The 23,828-nt window shown below is 36.1% G+C and overlaps 1 long non-coding RNA gene across 1 annotated transcript in view; it reads left to right on the top strand.

Moving 5' to 3' along the window:
* The window catches only part of LOC144313403 (uncharacterized), a 43,781-nt gene extending 21,708 nt beyond the window's left edge, over positions 1-22,073 (top strand). The window contains exons 4-6 of the long non-coding RNA XR_013379062.1: positions 9,230-9,419; positions 19,909-20,081; positions 21,634-22,073. This is a non-coding gene — a long non-coding RNA (uncharacterized LOC144313403). The remainder of the gene's footprint in view (positions 1-9,229; positions 9,420-19,908; positions 20,082-21,633) is intronic.
* Positions 22,074-23,828: the final 1,755 nt, after the last annotated feature.

The following is a 23,828-nucleotide window of genomic DNA, read 5'->3' as shown; positions in this document are numbered from 1 at the left end:
CAGCTACATGCAAAAGCACAAACCGGGACCACTCTCCTGCACAATATACAAAAATAAACCCAGAATGGATCAAAGACCTAACCGTGAGACTTGTAACCATATAACTCCTAAAAGGAAACATAGGAAGTAATCTCTTGAACATCAGCTTTAGCAGCATTTTTCTAGGTAGTTCTGCTCAAGCAAGAGAAACAAAAGCAAAAATAAACTATTGGGACTACGCAAAAATAATAAGCTGTTGCACAAGAAAGGGAAACAACAAAAGGAAAAGGCAATCTATAGAATGGAAGAAGATATTTGCAAATAATGTACCTCATAAGGGGTTAATATCCAAAGTATATAAAGAACTTATACAACACAAAACAAAATCCCAATCTGATTAGAAAATGGACAAAGGACTTGAATAGATATTTTTCCAGGGGAGACATATAGATGGCCAACAGACACAGGACAAGATATTCAACATCACTTGTCATCAGATAAATGCAAATCTAACTACAGTGAGATATCACCCACACCTGTCAGAGTGGCCAGGATCAAAAACACAAGAAATAACAAGTGTTGGCAGGGATGTGGGAGAAGTGAACTCTTACACACTATTGATAGGAATGCAAACTGGTGCAGCCACTATGGAGAATAGTATAAAGCTTTCTTTAAAATTTAAAACGTGAATACTTAATGAGTCAGTAATTCCACTACTGAGTACTTACTCAAATAAGACAAAATACTATTTTGAAATGATACGTGCACCTGCAATGAACATATGCAGCATTATTTACAATAGCCAAGACATAGAAGCAGCCCAAGTATCCATTCATAAATGAATAAAGAAGATACACCATATATTTCTCTATATATTTATATATGTGTGTGTATGTGTATATATACACAGTCACTTATGAATATATATAGAATATGCATATATATATACATATAGAATATATGAATATATATAATAGAATATTACTGCGCCTTATAAAAATGAAACCTTGCCATCCATGACAACATGGATGGACCTAGAGGGTATTATGTTAAGTGAAATAAGTCAGACAGATGTGTATATATATATATATATATATATCCAATGATTTCACTTACAGGTGGAGTCTAAAAAACAAATAACAGCAACAAGAAAAAGACAAAACAAAAGAACAGACTCTTAAATATGGAGAATAAGCTGATGGTTGCCAGAGAGGAGGGGGTGGGGAGAATGAGTAAAATGTGTAAAAGGGATTAAGAGATACAGAATTTCAGTAACAGAATAAGTCATAAACATGGAAAGTACAGCTTAGGGAATGTAGTCAGCAACACTGTAATAATATTGTCTGGTGACAGATGGTGACTATACTTATGGTAGTGAGCACTGAGTACTGTATAGAATTATTAAATCAATATGCTGTACACCTGAAGATAATATAACATTGTGTGTCAATTATACATCAATACTAAATTTAAAAGAATATCACCACCACTACCATCATCATCAACATCATCATCATCATCATCATCACCAATTTACAGAATATACTGACTCATTTCCTATTCTATTTTCTCTGTTTCAGGTTTTTTGTTTGTTTGTTTGTTTGTTTGTTTTTTTACACTCTCTTTACCTGCCAAGCTCCATCATATTTTCTGGTAATGATGTTTCCATTTTATGGCTTCTGAAAAACATGCCAGATGTTAAGGTTTTTTTTCTGTTATTCTTTCAGAAAATTCACACTGCGGCCATTGATGTCCTGTTTTCAAATGGGGAGCTCTAAATTACTGCAAACATTAGGCCTTGGCTGCCTCTTAAATCTTTTCCAGCTGCTGGCTTTGAAGGGAGTATGGCCATTAGTCATTTGGGATATATTTTAACCCTTTGGATAATAATGAGACATCTACTCACATAATGTTGGAAGTGGAGCTCCCACTGCCCCATAGAAAATTCTCTCTTGCCTCAGTAAATAGTCCGGCAAACAAGAAAGACACTGCTGAATTTATTTTGTAGTACATTCTTCAAGCCTAAGATGATCTGGCTCTAAATATTCATGCTACTTGTGCAAGGAAGCATCTATGTGCACTAATTTAAGACACAGCTTTCTGCAGTGGACAGTTTCTAGACAAAAACAATGACAGGGGGAGAGAAATGTTCCAGTAGCTGTAGACCTCAGGTTCTCAACGCTGGTTGCACTGTATATGCATTAGGAGGATGTATTAGAAATCCTGAAGCATAGCAGCCTTTCATGACTATTTCAGTTAGACCCCTTGAAGATTGGGTTCTAGGCATCTGGAGTTCTGAAGAGCTCTCTGGTTTTTCAGTTCCCTCCAAGGACCAGTACAGAGTGTTTCAGAAGTTTTCATTGGTCCTCAACATAATGAGAAAAATGAAGTCAAAGTAGCAGAATTTTCAAAACTCAAATTTGGTGGTTTAATAAAGATTGTCCTTTATTTGGATAGCAGCCATCCTCCCTTGCAATACTTGAGAAAATCTTTAACCACCACTGACTAAATAAAAAGCCACTACAACTCAGCTTGCAGCAGGCTACATACCCGGAGAAAAAGCAAGATTGTAATCAAGGCCTGTAATTTAGAACATCTGCCCTTCTGGCTTCAATCTGGGCTCCCATTTAAATAAGCACTGTTTCCTCTGTTTGTAACAGAGCATGTGACAATCTTGGTATGCATTGCCTGTGTTTCCCTATGCGCCATCAGGAAGTTGTCTCCTGTAGGCTCAGTTTCATCTGCTCTGGAGGTGTCTGGTTTTTTTGTGGGGCACCCCCATAACTCCCAACATAAATTTCGTGTATGACACCCAGCCTATACTTGAAATCAGATTGTTCTAGACGTACACTCTTCATGTTCTGAAAATCTGGAAGCTTGGTTGTGTGCAATGCATTAGAAGACATATAAAGAACAATTTAGTTTTATGTATACAGATTATGTTCTTCCTGTTTTTTTAATGATACCAATAGTAATTGTAGCTTCAACAAATTACGCATTTCTGTGATAAAATTAAAATCTTGGTAATGCTCTGTTGGGAAGACTCATTAATTTATTTTTAGTTGTACTGGATTGTGAAATGCAAAAGTCTAGGAGACAAAAGTGTGGCAGAAAGTATCCAGAACATGCTAACTTTCATTATTAGTGTTTTGCTAGTAATCAGTGATGGCCGTTTACTATTCTAATCAGCTTCTTAGAGAGGTTTCCTCTCTAGGGCCACCAGAAACAGACAAACAACCTTTACTTGACAAGTTTCCATTTCATACAATTCTGAGAACTCAAACCCATTCTTCTATAATTGAGTTCAGTTATCAAATGCTAAGAGAGAAATATGTGCTTCATGGGAAAGATATTCTTGCTGCAGCCTTGAACAGCTTCTGAAAACACAATCTTTCCCTCCTCTGATTTCCTGCACACCTGATCAGTCCCCTTGACTGGCATTTATCACTTGCTTGCTAGAGTTATATGTAATTATGTACAAACAGATCCTTGGCATCATTGCAAATTTAACATTCTCAGTTTCAACTCTTCATAAGTGACCCTGAAGGGTCTATAATTTGTATAATTTGTCATACTGTTGTGGTATGAATTTAAATTACACTCACTTTGAGCTAGTGTAAAAAAAAAAAAAAGTGAATACAATTGCCTGGACCCAGTATCTCTCCTCAATACAGCTCTGTAGTTCTCGTTTGTCATTTGTATAAGATCACAAGTTTTTATTTTTGTTGAAGCAACTAAGAATATTTTAGGGAAAACTGTAATAGTAATGAACTAGTGTTGTAAGGCTGTTTGTAGAAAAAGTTTGACAGAACTAAGACTCAGAAGAAATAATAACAAAAGATAGCATTAGATGCATGCAGTATGCCTAGCACCACTAAAACAACTTTATATTCCCAATTTTATTGGACCCTCAGAACCCCACAGTTAAATTATATCATTAAATTCACTTAAAAGAGGAGAATAAGGATCAGAGAGTTTGGATTAAAGTGACAGCAGCAGAGTCAAGATATGAGAAAAGTCATGTCTAACTCCCAAACGTGTATTTTTTTGTCCTCTTATTCCCCTTGTAAAAATTTAGATATAATTGACATGCAACATTATGTTTCAGGTGTACAACATAGTGATATTTGCATATATTGTGAAAATAACACCATTAGTAAAGTTAACATCTGTCACCACACAGTTACATCCTTTTTCTTGAGTCATCCTGCCATACATTATGTCTCCAGGCCTTATCCATAGCTATGAGTTTGTACCTTTTAACCCTCTTCACCCATGCCATGACTACCATTGCCCATGGCAACCAATCTGTATCCCTAAGTTGCTCTTTTTGTTGATTTTATTTTATTTTTTCAATTTAGGTATATTTGACTTATAGCAGGTATATTAGTTTCAGATATACAATATACTGATTCAATGTTTGTACATATTTGGAAATAATCGTCACAAGAAATCTTGTTAATATCCATCGCCATACATAGTTATAAATTTATGTATGTGATGAGAACTTCTAATGTGTACTTTTAAATTCCTAGTGTTCTCGATTCTACTCACCTTTCCATCACTCCACATGATTTTTTATATTCTTTCTCTGTTGTAAGCTCTCTTTGGCCATGAGTTTAACTTTATTCATATATTCCTTGGAGCACATATACCAAAACTTCTGCTATAACAGGATTTGTTGAATACAGATGGATGGGTGAATACAAGAATGAATAATGCATTCGCTAATTTCATTCACTTGCCTTCTCTTTACTTCATCAGCAAAAATTGAATGAGAACAAACATTCTTCCATGTGCATTTATTCCATGTTCTCCAGTAATGCTACAGAATTTCTAAATGTTGAATACAGAGAAATTCCTTTGCATTTAAGGGACTCCCAGGTCAAAGAGTAATGAAACATTTCCTTTACCAATGGTGTTAAACACTATGAGCCAACTTCTGTAGTTCATCTAGTTGTGTTCCAATGTCATTCACAGATTTTTCAAGGGAGACCTGGCTTGAAATCAGTAAGCACCAGGAGCACCCTACCTTTCTTTACTTAGAGAGTAAGAAAACATCGTATTCTTTTATGAAGAAGTGTCTAAAAGACCCTAAAATAACACATGATTTTTCCATCTGTGTACTAATCAAGTTTCTGTAGAGTAACAGAACCAAGGGGAGCTAGATATAGATAGATAGATAGATAGTTAGATAGATAGATAGATAGATAGATAGATAACAAAATTTATTTTAAGGAGTTGACTTACATATTTATGGAAGCTGAGAAGTTCCATAACCTGCCATGTGCAGCTGAGGAACCAGAAAAGTCAGTGACATAATTCAGCCTGGGTTTGAACTCCAAGAACCAGGGTAGCTAATGGTATAAGTCCAAGTCCAAAAGCCCAAGAGCCAGGAGCACCAATGTCTAAGGGCACAAAAAGACGGATGTCTCTATTCAAGCAGAAAAAGCATAATCACCCTTCCTCCTACTATTTGTTCTACTGGGGCTTTCAGTGAATTGGATGATGCCCACCCATACTGGGAGGATGGGCTTCTTAACTTAGTTTACCAATTTCAAATGCTAATGTCTTCCAGAGACATCCATGGTTGTCTCACACATGCACCCAAGAATGTTTTAACAGCTACCTGGGCATTCATTACCCAGTCTAGTTGACTTGTGAAATTCACAAACTTCATATATTGCCATGGAACTAATCAAGGAATTATTTGTTTTTAATTATAATAAATGGCAGGAAGAACACCGGGTACAGAGCAGGCAGATACACCCAATTGGGGTGTGGGGGGGCTCTGGGCAAGCTTCCCTTAGGAAATGATATATGAACTGGAACTGAAAGAGGATGCAGATATCTAAATTAGAAAATTAATTCAATATATGTGGGAGTTGAGTTGTTGAAACAGGAACAAGTGCCCAAGGCAGATGGAACAGCATGTGTAAGGGTTTAAAGCAGAAAGGATAAGGAAGCATTTGAAGAATTGGGAAAGAATGTGGGTGAATTTTGGTGATTGAAACCCTAAAGAAATATGAATATGATCCAAAATTCAGTTTGTAGTGCTGTACCCATGTCACTTTTCTGGTTTTGATGAAGTATTATAATTACGATAGGTATCATTAGAGGAACCTAGGGGAAAATTTCATAGGAACTTTCTGTACTACTTTTTTCCAACTTCTTATTAGTCTGAAATTATTTCAAAATAAAAAGTTTTCTTAAAAAAAGAGAACATATAGAAAATGACCTTTGCAACTCAGTTTGAAATTTGGTACCAATTCATGGGTACCAATAAGACTATGCATATATCATTACATTCTCAAGTGTATTTTCTGTGTTCTTTTGACATGTGGAGTGTTATATTTCCTTAAATTATTGTTAGTGCTTCACATCTGACCTACCCCCCTGGGGAGGTAGGTCAGATGATAGTCATCTTTTTTTTTTTTTTGATAGTCATCTTTAAAGCAAACAATAATCATGATTTTGGACAGACCAAGATGAGAATTAGCTCTCTACTTCTTTATCTTCACATGTCAGCACTGTTCTGTGGAATATATTATTTGTAGGCATCTATACTTCATGAACTGAGGCTCAGGGAGAGTAGCTGAATCACATTGCATGACAGTCTAAGGAGAATGTGCTAATGGAAGGCCAAAAGAACTACCACCTACAATATTGTGTAACAGCTACAGTGACAACCTTGCTTATTTCTAGATAGGATTTTTTTTTGTCAGTCTAGTGCTGGTTACAGAATCTGAGACACAGAACCAGGGAGCCCTGGATATTTAGCCTCATAGATTGCTAGAACTGAGCTAGGATTGACTTACTGTCACCAGCACAATTGTCATTTCTCTGAAATGTGGCATTGAGCACTCACATCTAATTATGTCATTCCTGTGCTCAAGATTCTGCAGCTGTTTCCTGTTGCTCACAGGATTAAACACAAATCCCTTTGGAAGATATCTGGGTTTTCCATGATTCAGCCACTGCCTGGTTTTCTAAACTCATTGTTTTTCCTTACATTTCACTGTTAGCAAATTCTTGCACTGATCTTCAAAGACCCTCAGCTTCTGTATGCCTCTGAGCAAATGAATGAGTTTTCTTAACTTTTGTGTCTTAAAACCTACTGTCTGTGAAGCTTTCTTTTACCTTGTCCAAACTTAGAGACATTTTTCTTATATTCTTATCCATCCTGTAAGTAGCTACATTGCATCAACTGTCATTCTGCATTATAACATGTTGTGTATCCACTAAGCTACAGGCTTCTTGAGGACAAAGTTCTTTCTGCTGTCTTCAATACCTAGAAGACTACCTGACACAGTGTAGGTTTTAATTAAAAAACTGATGAATGAATGAAAACACAATCTATGGAGTGATACTTGCCTTAATTAAAAGGAAAAAAATGTTATAATGTATTCTGATAGGAGTCATCAATATTAATCCAAAGGAATTTATGTCCATGACTCTAAAATATCAGTAAGAGATCAGATTGTGGTTACTCCAAATGGACTTGCCTACCATTATATCCCATGCATGTTGGTTAGGGAAACCATGTGGTTAAAAAATACTATCTACTTCAAAAGTAGAAAACAGAATCAGAATTATTATGATATCTACAGGACATAAATTTTTAAAAAGTAGTTAATTCCTTTTTTATTTGGCTGCCCTACCAAGGGGCTAGAGATATATATTTTCTATTCTAATGAAGTTATTTTTTATGATAATAGTCTTTTTCATTGCCTTATGAAAACTTTTGGTGAAAGGACAATGATTGGGCGGTGACGGGGGTGGGGGGATATCAATGCCTACAATCCCTCTAGGGAAACCTTTAGGTAAATTTATTTCCTTTCTCAGGTCATAATTGTAATATATTCCAATTCTACAAAGGACTTAGCAAGAGCAAATATATGAAAGTGGCATGTCAAAAGAAGCTACAATCCTGTATGACCTGAGGCTTGCAAAAATATCCCAAATACCCCAAAATATTGACTTATTCCAAAATACCCCCCAATAAATGTGTTTTTGTTTGTTTGTTTGTTTAGGATTTCAAAGTGTTCCAAAATATTCCAGGGAACAAAAAAGTAAGATGGAGATCAAATAGTATGTATCTCAACACTGATAATAGCTGAACACTGATAAGACTGAAGAATCAAATTGAATTCACTGATTTAAACATTTATAAGATAGGATTCAAATTGATATTTTTGAAATTTATAGTTCAACTTAATGAAATAGACATTTGTGCCGATTGCATAGCAGATGCTTTATTAATTATTGGGATATTGTGATCAATAAGCATAGACCTGCCTTTAAGAGGCTCACAGTCTGGAAAGAAGCAGAACTTGCAGCACATAAAGCCCACAGACAATTCCCATGGAATTCTATGCATTTGCCTGTGGGTGACATAACATCAAATTATTTAGCTAAGTGACTTGCTGTAGAAGGCAAATAATACTGACAAACCACAAAGTTGTTGTGAAGACTATATATGAAAATTACTGTAAGTGCTCAGGAATTCCTGGCTGGAGGTAAATACACAAATATATTTCAGCTGACAAAGTGAAATAATCATTTTCCTAAAGTATATTTATGTAGGTGATAGGACTAAAAGGAAAAATAGGAACCCATAGTAGTCTTAACAAATTATAAGACAATATAGCCTTAATTTCAAAGATAATTTTTTAAAATGCAACTTATTTCTGAAGAAGAAAGGGTAAAGATTCTCTATGTTCCCCATGAGAGGTAAATGCAAAGAAACGGCCTTCAGTCCAATTTCTGGAAAACTCCACATTCATCAGAACTGGCTATCCAAAAATGGACTGAATTGCTTCATGAGTTAATGTAGTCTTTGCCATGCAATTTATCAAGCATCATGAAGAACAGCTTGGGATTGCAGAGAGATTAAGGTAAGCAATAATTTAGGAATAATTAGTAATAAGCAATGGATCCAACCAGATGCTATAAAAGCCTCCAAAACTGAATCTGTGGCCTGACTCTTCATTTATTTTGCCACAGAGAGGAGGCCATAATCAAGTTTTGGCTGTCACTTTATCAATCAAACTGACTGTGTTCTGATTGGTTACAAGCTAATTTTAGAGCAACTTACTAACCATGCTGTGAAATGATTGATTTCTCAATGACTAGCCATCATTTTGCTTTCCTGGTTCCCCGTAATGGAATCCACAAAATCAAGATAATCACAAATCATTGATGAACAGGCTACGTGCCATTATTCCAAACTGAGCTTTCTCTTCATTAGGATTTGTCTTTGAAGCTCTGAAAACAACGCGCTTTTTCCATCACCAAGTCTACTCATCAACACATACCTTGTACTTTTGCCAGAATAAAATAATTGGTTGCAAGGATCACCATGATTATGCCTAAAGGTAGTCACTGAAAGCTATCGTTGGGTCTAATACAATGAAGTCTGGAATCAGAAGGACCAAAACGTGAGTACCAGCTTTATCCAGTACAGCCCTGGGGAAAGGTAACCTGCCTATCACTCAGCTTTCTAACTGGTAACATAGTGCTAATATATTTACTGTACAGGAAATTTATAGAGGAAAAATAGATGTTTTACCATGCTTAAAATGGAATTTAGTATCCTTAATGTTAAATAATAAAAATAATTTTTTGTTAATATATCCCCTTCTTTTCACATCTTAGTGTCTCTCACCATTTATTGACCCGACACACTATAGAGAGGACTGGTGATGTCAGAACTGGGATAATTTATAAAGTCACCTACTTTAAGTCTCTCCTTTATAGAGAAGAAAACTGAGACCTCAGATGCCACAGCTTAATAAGGACTAGCAGGTAAACAAAGGAAGAAAAAACATAGTCTATCTCCTACCTCCCAGCTGATGCTCTTTCTACATGGCATCTCTGATAAGGTCACAGATTTGAAAGAGAGATTTCTCTTGTCTTAGGAAAATGAAGTACAGCATAAGGAATCACAAAGAACATGAATGGTAAAGTAAAATTATTCTGGGTTTCACTCTGTTTGCCACTTATTGGATGGGAACTCTGAGCAAATGACAACCTTTTGGACTCTTTGCTTTCTCACTTAAATTGGGGAGTGTACCTCATGAGGATTCTGTAAAAATGTGAAATAAAGAATGTAATATCCTTAGCATAGCATTTGCTACATTAAGAATTATTGCTACATATTCACTAAGAATAATACAAATAAGAGTAAGGGGTTTGGGCATCATAATAGGGTCAAGGAGGTCAAGGGAACAGGAAGTCTTCCTGGCTTTTCCCAATTCCCTTCAGCATTGTGGTCACTCTTAGAACAGGAATTAGCTTCTGCCATGGGAAAACACTCATGTGTCACGTCTTCCTCCTGCTCCAGTAGTTATCAGAAAAAAAAAAAAAAACACAAATATTTTTCTTAACCTCTCCCTTCAGCTTTTCCAAGTTCTAGTTCCTTCTCCACTCCAAATAAATATTCTCCTCAGGGAACACCCACAGTACCTGCCACGTGCTCAGCTTCTGGCCCGATTCTGTTTTTGAAGTGCATGAGCACCCCTGAACACCATGCATCCAGGGCTGAGACATCCATCAAAATCTCTTTTCAGTGACTATGGCTGCCTCCAAGGTCTGTTCGCTGTTCTGGTGAATTAACTTACACCCACAGCTAAACCTAATCCTGCCAAGTTCTTCAAGGAATTTAGGGCTCCATGAGTTTAGCTCTCTAATCTCTACACACTGCAATGTTACATGCAACCAGATACAGTGTGCACAATTTTACAGTATATTCCATCTGACTGCTTCTACTTCAGCTGCTGTGCTATCCAGAATGCTCTGACCTGTCGTTTCAGTTCAGGTGGGCATCTCCTTGTTGGCTAAATATTTCTGCTGGATAAGCTGGCTGTAGAGTGATTTCTTTGTAGAAAAAAAGAAATGTCTTAAGTTTTATGATACATACAGAGATAAAGTTCTATAAGGATTCTTTTTTAAATGTCCCCAAAAGGAAGTTAAAACTTTCAGTTTGGATATTAAAAACAACAAACTCAGGCAAACCTCTCGAGTTCCCTCCCTCCTTGGGAGTTTGTATTATCACTTTGTTATCACTCAATAAACCTTGCTTTGATGCTCAAGAAAAATAATAAAAATTAAAAGAAAAACTCATTTGTATTATGCCCATGACACTGTGCTTACCAGAAGTACTTACAGTGACTTCACAAAGTCCCTTAACTTTGGTAGCTGCTGTCTGCTACTTTTTCTTTCATCCTTCTCTCATGTCTGAATTCTCTAATTTTATACTTTTTGTTTTTTCTTGATGCAGACTGACATATATAGATACTTTCTGTAGAAGGCTATGGTTAAGAGTTCTATTTTGTGGTCAGATAAACTTGGTTTGAGTTCCAGCTTCTCTGTATGTTTTGTGAGTTTGTGAAAAATGCTTAGTCTTGCCTCAGTTTTCTCACTTGTGAAGAGATATTATAGTAGTATCTACTTAAAAGCTAGGAGGAGTAAATTCTGCATGTAAAATACATATACAAAGACTTTGTACCATTCTCTTCGTGGAGTATGACCTATATATATATACTATAACACCTAGCCTACTGGGGTTGACATGATAAAACTCTAGCAATCAGAGGAGTGAAAATTTGGAAGTTACATTTTTTAATCACCACTAGCACTTGACAGATGTTATCTCAGTTTTCACAACTCTAAAAGTTAAGTATTTTTTCAAAATATTTTATTTATTTACTTATTTGGGAGAAAGAGAGAATGAGTGGGAAGAGAGAGTGAGGAAAGGAGGATTCTCTGCTGAGCAGGAGCCCAACTTGGGGCTCGATCCCAGGACCGTGGAATCATGACCTGAGTGGAAGGCAGACACTTAACCAACTGAGCCACCCAGGTGCCCCTAAAACTTAGGTATTATATTCTTTTCACAGTTGAGGTAATTGAGGTTCAGAGAATTTTATTAACTTCCCAAGATCACTCAGTGAATAGGCATGGAGGGAATATTTGAACTAGGTTATGTTAAAAGTTATCTTTAACTTTTATTACTTTTTTAGTTTGAAAATTTAGATACATAGGTAAACTGGTAGGCCATAGTTGTGTTTTGGTTGGTTGAGTAAGGATTTTTTCAATGATCTCAGATTAAAATCTTAGAACAAAAATGAACATCTAGCATCTTTGGGTTCCATTCCTATTTGGAGACAATTGCCTAAAACTCAGAGTCAGTGTCTTTTCCAAGTAGACATGCATCTCTACCGACCCCTACTGCTTCACAAATTTCTATCATCTGCTTGGCTTCCACTGTGTATAACTTCCTGCTTGCTTAGGAAGAGGTAAGGTATACAATGTATATTATTTTTCTTAGTGTAGCAGAGCAATCTAACCTTATGTACACTGAATGAATATCAAACTAGGCACACTATACGCATTATCTGCCTTTCAATCAAAGGAGACATTAATTAATATTTACTGATTAAATTTTATATATTTATATATTATATATTTTATATATATATATAGGGTTTATATATTACCCTATACAGTTGATTCACACATAAATATTAAATATTTTAGATGCACTAAATTACAGGAACAGAAGATTAGGAGGATCCTGAGCTTATCTTTTCACATGAACACACCAAGGTAATGGCTACATCCATACAACAAATTCTGAAAATGACCCGAACTGGTAGAATGGATCTTCCACAGTTAGTCATAGAGAGAAGGCCGCATCAAAGTGGGTAGGAGAGGCAGAGACATGGTTGGTAAAAAAAAATTCCTGGGGCAACTAATCACAAAAAGGAGGGACATCACAAGCACAAAGGAACAAGGGGATGAGATCCCACACCAGGCACCTCTAGTCCTGGGTAATCACACGGGGAAAAGTCCCCATAACATTTGCCTTTGAAAACCAGTGGGGCTTAACTCCCAGAGTTTAAAAATCAGTGAGCTTAATTTCAGGAGAACCAGAGGGGGACACAAAACCAAGTCTCTACCCTTACAGAGTCAGCACACTAAATAACTCATCCCAACACACAGCAGAGGAGCAGCAGTTTGAAAAGCACCTGGGTTATCTGTGAAGGAGATTTATTAACCAATCTTGGATTGTATGCTGGAGCAGCAGAAAACTGTAGGAGATTTTTCCAGGAACAAAAGTGCTGGCAGGTGCCATTTCTTTTCCCCTGCCCCAGACTAGACAGCTGGATGCTTAAGAAAGTCAGTATTGAAACTCTCCATGTACCTGGTTCTCATTACTAGGAAGCATTACAGTATGACACCATGCAACCTCTTCTACACAAGGTCAGTACTTTTAAGACCAAAAGATTTAGCTATCTTACCTCATTCACAAAAACAAGCAGACTTTTAGATGAAATTAGGAGAGGAAGGAATATATACCTAAAGAAAAAAAAATACAAAACTACAGCAAAAGAGCTAAATGGAATGGAGCTAAGCAATATACCTGAAAGAATTCAAAGTACTGCTCAATAAAAGTACACAATAGACTAGAAAAAAAGAATTGATGAGCTCAGTAAGAACTTCAACAAAGAAAGAAAATATAAAAAGGAACCAGTCAGAGCTGAAGTATTCAATTAATGAAATGAAAATACACTAGAGGGAATTAACAGGAGATCAAACAATGCAGACAGTGGATTAGCAATCTAGAAGACAAGGTACATGAGAGCAAAAAAAAACTGAACATCAATCCATCAATCAGTCGAATATGTTAAGGGAACTCTGCAACATCATTAAGTGTAACAACATTTGCATTACAGAGATCTCAAAAGGAGAAGAGAGAAAAGGGGGCAGAAAAGTTATTTGAGGAAATGATAGTCCAGAAAGGACAATTTTTGTTTTAGGTTTTATTTCTTTATTTAGGGAGAGGGAGCATGAGTGGGGGGAATAGCAGAGAGAAGAGGGAGAGAGTGAATCTCAAGCGCACACTCCCTGCTGAGCACAAAGCCCAGCATGAGCTAAATCTCATGACCTTGATATGATCTGAGTCAAAAATCAAGAGTCAGATACTTAACTGACTGAGCCATCCAAGCTCCCCAGGACAGAGAATTTCTAACAAGATAAACCCAAGGAGGTCCACACCAAGACATGTTAATTAAGTTGCAAAAAATAATGATAAAAAGAGAATTTTAACAGCAGCAAGAGAAAAGAAAATAGTTACATTCAAAGGAAACCCCTTAAGGCTATCAGCTCATTTCTCAGCAGAAACGTTGCAGGTCAGAAAAGAGTGGCATGATAATTTAGAATTGAAGGAGAAAGAAGGAGTTTCTCTTCTTCTCTGGACAAAGAAAAATTAAAGGATTTCGTCACCACTGAACCAGCCTTATAGGAAATGGCAAATAGAACTCACTAAGTGGAAAGATAAGGCCATATAAAAAGAAAATTATGAAAGGGAAAAAATTCACTGGTAAAAGTAAACATATACAAAAGATAGAAAAATCAATTAAAAACAGTATGTGGATTAAAACATAAAAGCAATAATAAAATTAATTCTATTTATAAAAATTAGTCATGGATACACAAAATAAAAATATGTTAAATAAGATATCATATACAAAAACATGGGCAGGGGGAGTAATATTTAGTACACATAAATATGTTCAAACTTAAGCAACCATAACATAATACACACTGCTATGCACATAATATGTTATATATGAACCCCATAGTAACCACAAATATAAAGCCAGCAATAGACACACACACACACACACACACACACACACAAATCAAGAGAAAGCAAGCATGACATTAAACAAAGCCATCACACCATAAGGGAAGAAAGCATGAGAAGAAGAAAGAAGCAGAAAGAACTACAAAAACAAACAATACAATTAACAAAATAGCAAGAAGTATATACCTGCCAATAAGTATTTCTTTTAAAAGCATTATTTATTTATTCTAGAGAGTGAGGAAGGACTGAAGGAGAAAACAGAATCCTAAAGCAGACTCCCTGCTGAGGGTGGAGTCTAGTGCAGAGCTCAATCCCAGGGCCCTGAGATCATGACCTCAGCCAAAATCAAGCATTGGCCTCTTAACCAACTGAGCCACCAGGTGCTCCCCAATAAGTATTTTAAATGTAAATGGACTAAATGCTCAAAAGACATAGGGTGATTGAATGGATAAAAAAAAACCCAACATCCTACTGTATACCGACTACAAGAGATTCACTTCAGATGAAAGCACATACTTACTTACTGAAAGTGAAAAGATTGAAAAATATATCCCATGCAAATGAAAGAGAAAAAAGCACCAGGGTAGCAATGCTTATATAAGATAAAACAAACTTTAAAATAAAAACTGCAGCAAAAGACAAAGAAAGGCATTACATGATGATAAAGGGGTCAATCCAACAAGAGGATGTAACAATTATAAATATCTATACACCCAAGATAGGAACATCTAAATATATAAAGCAAATATTAATAGATATAAAAGATATATTGACAGTAATACAATAGGAGGGGACTTTAAAGCCCCACCTACATCAGTGGATAGATCATCCAGACAGAAAATCAACAAGGAAACATTGGCTTTAAATGATACATCAAACCAGATGGACCTAACAGATATGCATAGAATATTCATCTAAAAATAGCAAAACACACATTCTTTTCAAGTTCACATGGAACATTTTCCAGGATAGATCATGTTAGACCACAAAACAAGTCTCAATAAATTTAAGAAGATTAATATTATATAAAGCATCATTTCTGACTTTGATGCTCTGAAAAAAAATGGGAGAAACAGAAACATATGGAGGCTAAAAACCTACTATTAATCAACCAATGGGTTAACAAATCAAAGAGGAAATGAAACAGTACATGTAGGCAAATAAAAACAAAACACTGTAGTCCAAAATCTTTATGGCACAGCAAAAGCAGTTCTAAATGGGAAGTTTATAGTGATGCAGACCTGCCTCAAGAAACTAGAAGAAAAAAAAATCAAATAATCTAATTTTACATCTAAGCAAAAGAAAAACAACTAAAAACAAAGCCTGAAGCTTGCCAGAAGAAGGAAGAATAAAGATTAAATCAGAAATAAATAAAATACAGTTTTAAAAAAAAAAACAGTAGAAAAGATCAATGAAATCCAGAGCTGGGCCTTTTAAAAGATAAATAAAAATAGTAAATATTTATTCAGACTCAGCGGGTGGGGGTGGGGAGAAGGAGAGAGAGGGAGAGGGAGCGAGAGACAGAGACAGAGAGAGGACACCAATAAATAAAATCAAAATGAAGGAATAACAACTATGACACTACATAAATACAAAGAAAATACTATTCAAAATTATATGACAACAAATTGGACAACCTAGAAGAAATGAGTAAATTCCTAGAAATACACAATCTCCCAAAAGTGAATCAGGAAGAAATACAAAATTTGAACAGACCAATTACTAGAAAGAAAATTGAATTGGTAATCAAAAATCTCCATCAAACAAAAGTCCAGGCCAGATGCCTTCACAGGTGAATTCTACCAAACATTTAAATAAGAGTTAATACCTATTATCAAACGATTGGAAAAATTAATACTAATTCTTCAGCTAAAATGTCCATACTATCCAAATCAATCTACAGATTTAATGCAATCTCTATCAAAATACTAATATCATTTTTCACAGAACTAGAACAAAAAAAATCCTAAAATGGGTATGGAAACACAAAAGACCTTGAATAACCAAAGCTCTTGAAAAAGAAGAACAAAGCTGGGGGTATCACTATCCCAAATTTCAAAATAAATTTCAAATCTGCAGTAATCAAGACAGTATAGTACTGGCACAAAAATAGATACAAAAATTAATGAAACAGGATAGAAAGCCCACAAATAAACCTATGCCTATATGGTCAATTATTCTACAATGAACAAGGCAAGAATATACAAAGGAGAAAAAGCAGTCTTTTCAATAAATGATGTTGGGAAAATTGGACAGCCACATGCAAAAGAATGGCAACAAAACAAAATAACTCAATAAACTCAAAATGGATTAAAAACTTAAATGTGAGACCTGAAAACATAAAACTCCTAAAAGGAAAAGCAGGCAATAATCTCTTGGATATTGGCCTGAGAAATGATGCTTATAGACCTGTTTCTTGATACAAGGGAAACAAAAGCAAAAATAAACTATAATGACAATACCAAAATCATAAGCTTTTGCATGGCAAAGAGAAGACATCAACAAATGAAAAGGGCAGCCTACTGAATGAGGAAAGACATTTGCACATGGCATACCTGATAAAGGATTAATATCCAGAATTTATGAAGAACTTTTGCAACTCATAACCAGACCGCAAATAACCTAGTTAAAAATGAGCAGAACAATCTGAATAGACATCTTCCCAGGTAAGACATACAATTGGGCAACAGACACAGAACAAAATGCTCAACATCACTCATCAAGAAAATGCAAATCAAAACCACAATGAGATACCCCACACTAGTTGCAATAGCTAGTATCAAAAAACAAAAAACAAAAAACAAAAAAATAACAACTGTTCATGAGGACTACTACTGAGAAGATAAAACTCTTGTACGCTGTTGGTTAATGTAAATTGGTGCAACTACTATGGGAAATAGTAAGGAGGATTCTCAGAATTGAAAAATAGAAATGCTGCATGACTTAGGAATTCCACTAATGAATAATTATCCAAAGAAAATGAAAACACTAATTGGAAAATATACATGCACTCCTTTGTTTATTGCAGCATTATTTAGAATAGCCTAGAAAGTAACCTAAGTGTCCCTCAAAAAATGAAAGAATATGTGAGATCTATCTATATCATTTATAACTATTTAATGGAACATTACTCAGCCATATTTAAAAAATTGAGATCTTGCCATTTCTGACAGTATGAATGGACCTCGAGAGTATTATGCCAAACAAAATAAGTCAGACAAAGACAGGCATATACATAATTTCACTTATATGCAGAATCAGAAAAACAAAACAAAGGAGGAAACAAAAAATGAACAGACTTAAATACAAAGAACAGACTGGTGGGAGGAGAAAAAGGCAAGGGAATAGGTGAAAGGGATTAAGAGGTACAAACTTCCAGTTACATAATAAATGTTCTGGAGATGAAAAGGACAGCATAGGACATACAACCAATTATATGGTAGGAACATTTTTTTTTTTTATGTGATTACACTTATCGTGGTTAGCACTGAGTAATGTATTGAATTGTTAAATGCCTTGCTAGGACCTATAAAGGCCAACAGAATTGAGTTGCCCTCTGACCTCACCTTAACTCTCATACTTCATCCTCCACTGCTTTTCTATTTGTTCACTCTCTCCAGGTTTCCTGGCTATTCCCATGCACTTGGTCTACAGACACTTCAGAGCCTCTGAATGTGACATCTCCTCTGCTCTAAACACTCTTCCCTACATTATCTACATGGTATCCCTCTCACAAGTTTTTACTCAAAAACACCTTCTTTGAGGGCACCTTTGTGGCTCAGTGGTTGAGCATCTGCCTTCAGCTCAGGTCGTGATTTGGGGTCCTGGGATCAAATCCCACATCAGGCTCCAGGCAAGGAGCCTTCTTTTTTTTTTTTTTTCATTTGAAAAATGTTTTTATTTTTTATTGGTGTTCAATTTGCCAACATATAAAATAACATCCAGTGCTCATTCCATCAAGTGCCCCCCTCAGTGCCCGTCACCCAGTCACCCCCACCCCCCGCCCACCTCCCTTTCTACCACCCCTTGTTCGTTTCCCTGAGTTAGGAGTCTCTCACATTCTGTCTCCTGGAGGGAGCCTTCTTCTCCTTCTGCCTATGTTTCTGCCTCTCTCTGTGTGTCTCCCATGAATAAGTAAATAAAATCATAAAAAAATTCCTCTCAGAAGATTTTCTTAGGTATTCTTCTAAAATATCCACCCATTTCCCAGCTGTTCGTATTTCACTTCCTTGCTTGGTTTTTCTCCTAAACTCATGACAATTTTAAACAAATGCTATAGTTTTCTTTATTCTGTTATTTTTTATCCATGCCCTTCTGGCTCTTTGAGGCCAGAAATATTATTATTTACTGCTGTTCCCTAGCCTTTAGAATAGCACCTGACACAGGGCAGGCCTTCATGAAATACTTGTTAAATGAATGAGTGAATGCTTAAATAAGATAATGTATGCCAAGCCCTTAGAGCAGTGTGTGACACTGATTGACACATTTTTCTTGATTTAGACAATGGAAAAGAGAGTAAGAACAACCCTTTCTCCTTACTCTCTTGCTCCTAAACTCCAAGGCTCCATATCTTAAGTGTGCTGTCCAAACTAGAATGTAGCCGAAATGTAATCTGCTAAACTTTCTTCCCCAAGTCCATTTTGGAAAGACATGTCATTCATAGTATCATGGGAGATCTTCTGTCCAAAGCCAAGTGCTTAATGGCTCATTTTTCCTTCCACTGTGAAATGAAAACCAAAATAAATCAAAGTAGCAACCTAACAGTCCAGAACAGCCTTAGACTAAAAGTGTAAATAAATGTGCTCAGTGATAAAAGGAAAAAAAAAAGTTTAGATACAGAAACATATTTCAATTCCTGGTTCCTAGGGATTTTGTGTAAGCAAAACTAAAGCAAGTTTTATACAAAACTTACTTCAAGATGCTCCTTTATTTATTACTTATAACTGCCAAAAAGTAAAATAAGCATTTACTAAACTTTGTAAGCCCAGAAGAATCAACTGCATATTTATTTATTTTCATTCAATAACTTGTCAAAAAAGTCAAGACATCAGCAATGAACAAGTAAAGTTTAGACACAAAGTAATTTAACCTAGAGTGCTTTCTGGTTTTTTTCTGTGTTGACTGGGACCATAGACAAGTGAAGAACAGGGTCACATCTTCGATAGATATATGGGAATTTGAATGTGTTAACAAAAACTCTCTTGCACTACTGTACAAATACCATTTGTTTTTCTTACATGCATCAGAACATATTTGCACAAATTGTTTTTTTTTTCCAGGACAAATTTTGTCGTTTAAAAGAAGATACGGGATAGGAAGATCCAAAACCACAAAGCTTTCTGGGCTCTTCTGATGGTGCACACAACTTCCCCAGAAGTTACATGAATCTTCAACCAAGGGTTATTTATCATCATGCTTCAAGATATAGAAGGTTCCTAATTCTACCTTCTCAGTAAGTTCTCATAAGCCTAAAGACTCCAGATGGACTTTCAGTAAACATGCTCCCTGACAGACTTTTGATGGAAGAATTTTTCTTTGCTTTTTGCATTATCATTTGTAAACTTTGATTCCAGAACATTGCCAGATCATTGCAACCAATGCAGTTATCCATCTGAAAGTTGAAAGTATGGTGACGGCTTAGTAAAGAGAATTCTAAATACATACACAGAGGCATACTCTTCATCCTTCCATTATCCACTCGCAGCTTCAGGCTTGTCCCTTCACCCATTCCTCTCCTTTGAGAGTTGGGGTCCAGAAAGGCACACATTTTCAGCTACTCTATTATGCTTCATTTTCCAGAGGGACAGGTCCAGTGCTTTAATTAGAGAGCATATTTTCCTTCTTAATATTTTCCCTCTTCTGCTCTTGACATTAATGTTTTAAAGCCATGTGAGGATCATTTGCTGGCCAAGTGATCACATTCAGAGGATGTCCTAGCAATAATTCACACTATTGCCATCTCTGTGTTTACCATGGGTAATCTATTCCAGCTATATATCCCTTTCCCCAAGAAACCTAGAGCTAAGCAATCTTTTTATGTTTCTCCTTCCACTCTATCATCTCCACATGACACATTTGCTATGAGGTCCCCTATGAGGGGTGTGTATGTGTATGTGTGTGTGTGTGTGTGTGTGTGTGTGCACGCACACACACACCAGACCTTCAATCTGTAACTATGGACTTCAGGACAAATCCTAGCATAGTTAAGACATTTGATTCACGTACTAATCTGAACATGAATTGCCTTCCTTGTGTCCCAGATTTTTGTGTATGAGCATAGAAAGTATAATAGACCTCATGAATCCAAAACAAAAGGAAAAATAGCTATTTACTTTGCTCTTCTTATGAGTAGCCACTCTGAGAGCTTTGTGTAGCATGCCATTTTGCTTTCACATCAGTCATTAGAGTTATTATTACTTTATACTACAGATGAGAAAATGGAGTCTTAGGGTCACAGAGCTAGTAAGTGGCAGAGGCCATGTCTGTCTGAATTCAGATTCACATTCTAGAAACACAATTTAGTATAGGAGTTGGTAAACTTATTGTATAGATAGCTAGATAAATATTTTAAGCTTTCAGGCCACATATGGTTTTTCTTCCATTCTCTTCTGTCTCTTTTTTAAAACAAGTCTTTTAAAATGTAAAAACCATTCTTAGTTTAGAGGCCATACAAAAACTAGCCAAAGGCTGAGTTTGTTCTGCAGTCCATAGTTACAGTTTGAAACTGATTCTTTTTGTAGACGTGAATACCAGGATGACCTTCTCCATATCAGTGTACCCCTGCCAACATGTCACCAAACTTCAGTTCTTGCCTTTGGGAAGTCCAGTATCTACCCTGACATCATGTACATCTGATAAAATAGTGAGGAACTCAGAGGGATTTGTAAATTTCCTGGATTGGTTACTCTAGTGGACATTGCTATGCTTTACCTCCCAGCTTCCATTATCCTTTCTACTCTCATGTACTTTAATAATCTTTTGTGATTTTTTTTCTCCTCTTTCAGGGCACTCTTGATGGTTTCACTATTCAAGACACCATGCTTCATCACGTGGACTTTACCTTCTAGAACTCCAAATCATATAATAATACTACTTAATATTTGTTAGTGTGCACTGGCATCGATCTAAGCCCTATGGGGTCGCCCAACAACTCCATAAACTGGATGCTATTGTCATCTCAATCTTACAAATGAAACAAATATTCCAAGGAGCCAAAGTTAAGTGAGGACACAGAATTCAAATTCTGATGTGTCTTCTGCGAAAGCATACTCTAGCATTAGGCTCTACTGTTTCCTGACATATATAAACTCAGGAGCACAAACACTGATTAAGGGTGATCTACCCCAGCAGCAGTTTCCTGAAGAAATGGTTTATTCCTTCCTGCTACCTAGATCTACAGGGCTACCAGGGTTTTAATTTTTTTTTTGGTTGATTTCATTTGCATGACTGCACTGTAGTCTAATAAATTGGCTTTTTGACATCTATCTGGAGTCACTTTTTGTTTTTTATTATCAAAATAAGAACTGTTTCTTCATATTTTTCATATGCATTCAACTTTCAAGAGGATAGTCCTCTTAAGGTCTGAACACATTTGTTTGTTTTAAATCTGTTTTAAAGGTTACTTTAGACTGTGCTAATGTCTTACCATGGGCTCTTTCTATTATGGGGGGAGCCACTACATTCCCGGTGTGCAAAGTCCTGCTATTCAGGGCAGGGTCAGAGCTCTGCTACACAACGCAGAAGGAGTTGATACTTTAGTTCTCTCCGTGAATCCCTTTCTGGGTCAAAGAAATTGTTTGATTTTCCTAACTTGAAAACCATAAGTTTGTTTCAGCCTTGACCTCCTTACAAAGTCCCAGCAGAAGCTCACATCTTGTCATTCATGGGCTGCTATCAGTATACTCAGACATTCCAACTAGAATATTACACTTCAAGTGGCCAACCTAAGGAATGAAAATTAATTGTATCTTCAATGAAGGGATGTTGTTTTCTCTATCTCAATATTTATGACTAAAAAAACATATCTGGGGACACCTGGATGGCTCAGAGGTTGAGTGTCTGCCTTTGGCTCAGGGCATGATCCTGGAGTCCTGGGATTGAGTCCCACATCAGACTCCCTGCAAGGAGCCTGCTTTTCCCTCTGCCTGTGTCCCTCATGAATAAATAAATAAAATCTTAAAACACAACAAAACAAAAAAACATATCCATTATAAATAGGTTAAAGAAACTTTAGTGGACATCAAGTACTCTTATATATTTTTAATAGCCTTTGTGTCCCTTCCTTTTAGGTCTCCTCCTCCATTCCATGTGCTACTGATAAGGGTATCAATTCAGGGTTCTAGTTTTCAGCCACAGGGATGGATTTCCAATCCAGATGGGTCAATTATAGTACTCAGTCCAGAACAGTTACCAAAAAAGAAGAAGTGCTCCAAGTAGGACCAGTCGGTGTTCCTTTTAGAATACTTTATGCATTCACTGAGAAGAGGGATTTGGAAATTATGACATGTAAGAAGATATATCTGAAACAGCTTCCAATGTCTATGCAATGGTGAGAAGAGATCTAAAAAATAGAGTAACTAGAAATGGATCCACAAATCTATGGTTAACTAATCTTTAACAAAGGAAATAAGAATATCCAATAGAAAAAAGACAGTCTCTTCAACAAATGGTGCCAGGAAAACTGGACAGCAACATGCAAAAGAATGAAATGGGACCACTTCCTTACACTATACACAAAAATAAGCCCAAAATGGATGAAAGACCTAAATGTGAAATAGGAAACCATCAAAATCCTAGAGGAGAACATAGGTGGTAACCTCTTTGACATCAGCCATAGCAACTTCTTACTAGATATGTCTCCCGAGGCAAGGGAAATAAAAACAAAAGTAAACTATTGGTACTTCATCAAAATAAGAAGCTTCTTCACAGTGAAGGAAATAATCAACAAAACTAAAAAGCAATCTGCAGAATGGGAGAAGATATTTGTAATTGACATAGCTGATAAAGGGTCAGTACCCAAATTCTGTAAAGGAGTTATCAAATTTAATACCAAAAAAACTCACAAATAATCCAGTTAAAAAATGGGCAAAACACAGGAATAGACATTTTTCCAAAGAAGACATAGATGGTCAAGAGACACATAAAAATTGTCTAACATCACTGATCATCAGAGAAATACAAATCAAAACTACAATGGGCT

The sequence above is a fragment of the Canis aureus genome, chromosome 5 (assembly GCF_053574225.1).
Source record: "Canis aureus isolate CA01 chromosome 5, VMU_Caureus_v.1.0, whole genome shotgun sequence".
Taxonomy (NCBI): Eukaryota; Metazoa; Chordata; class Mammalia; order Carnivora; family Canidae; genus Canis; species Canis aureus.
This window is presented reverse-complemented; position numbering and strand designations above follow the sequence as displayed.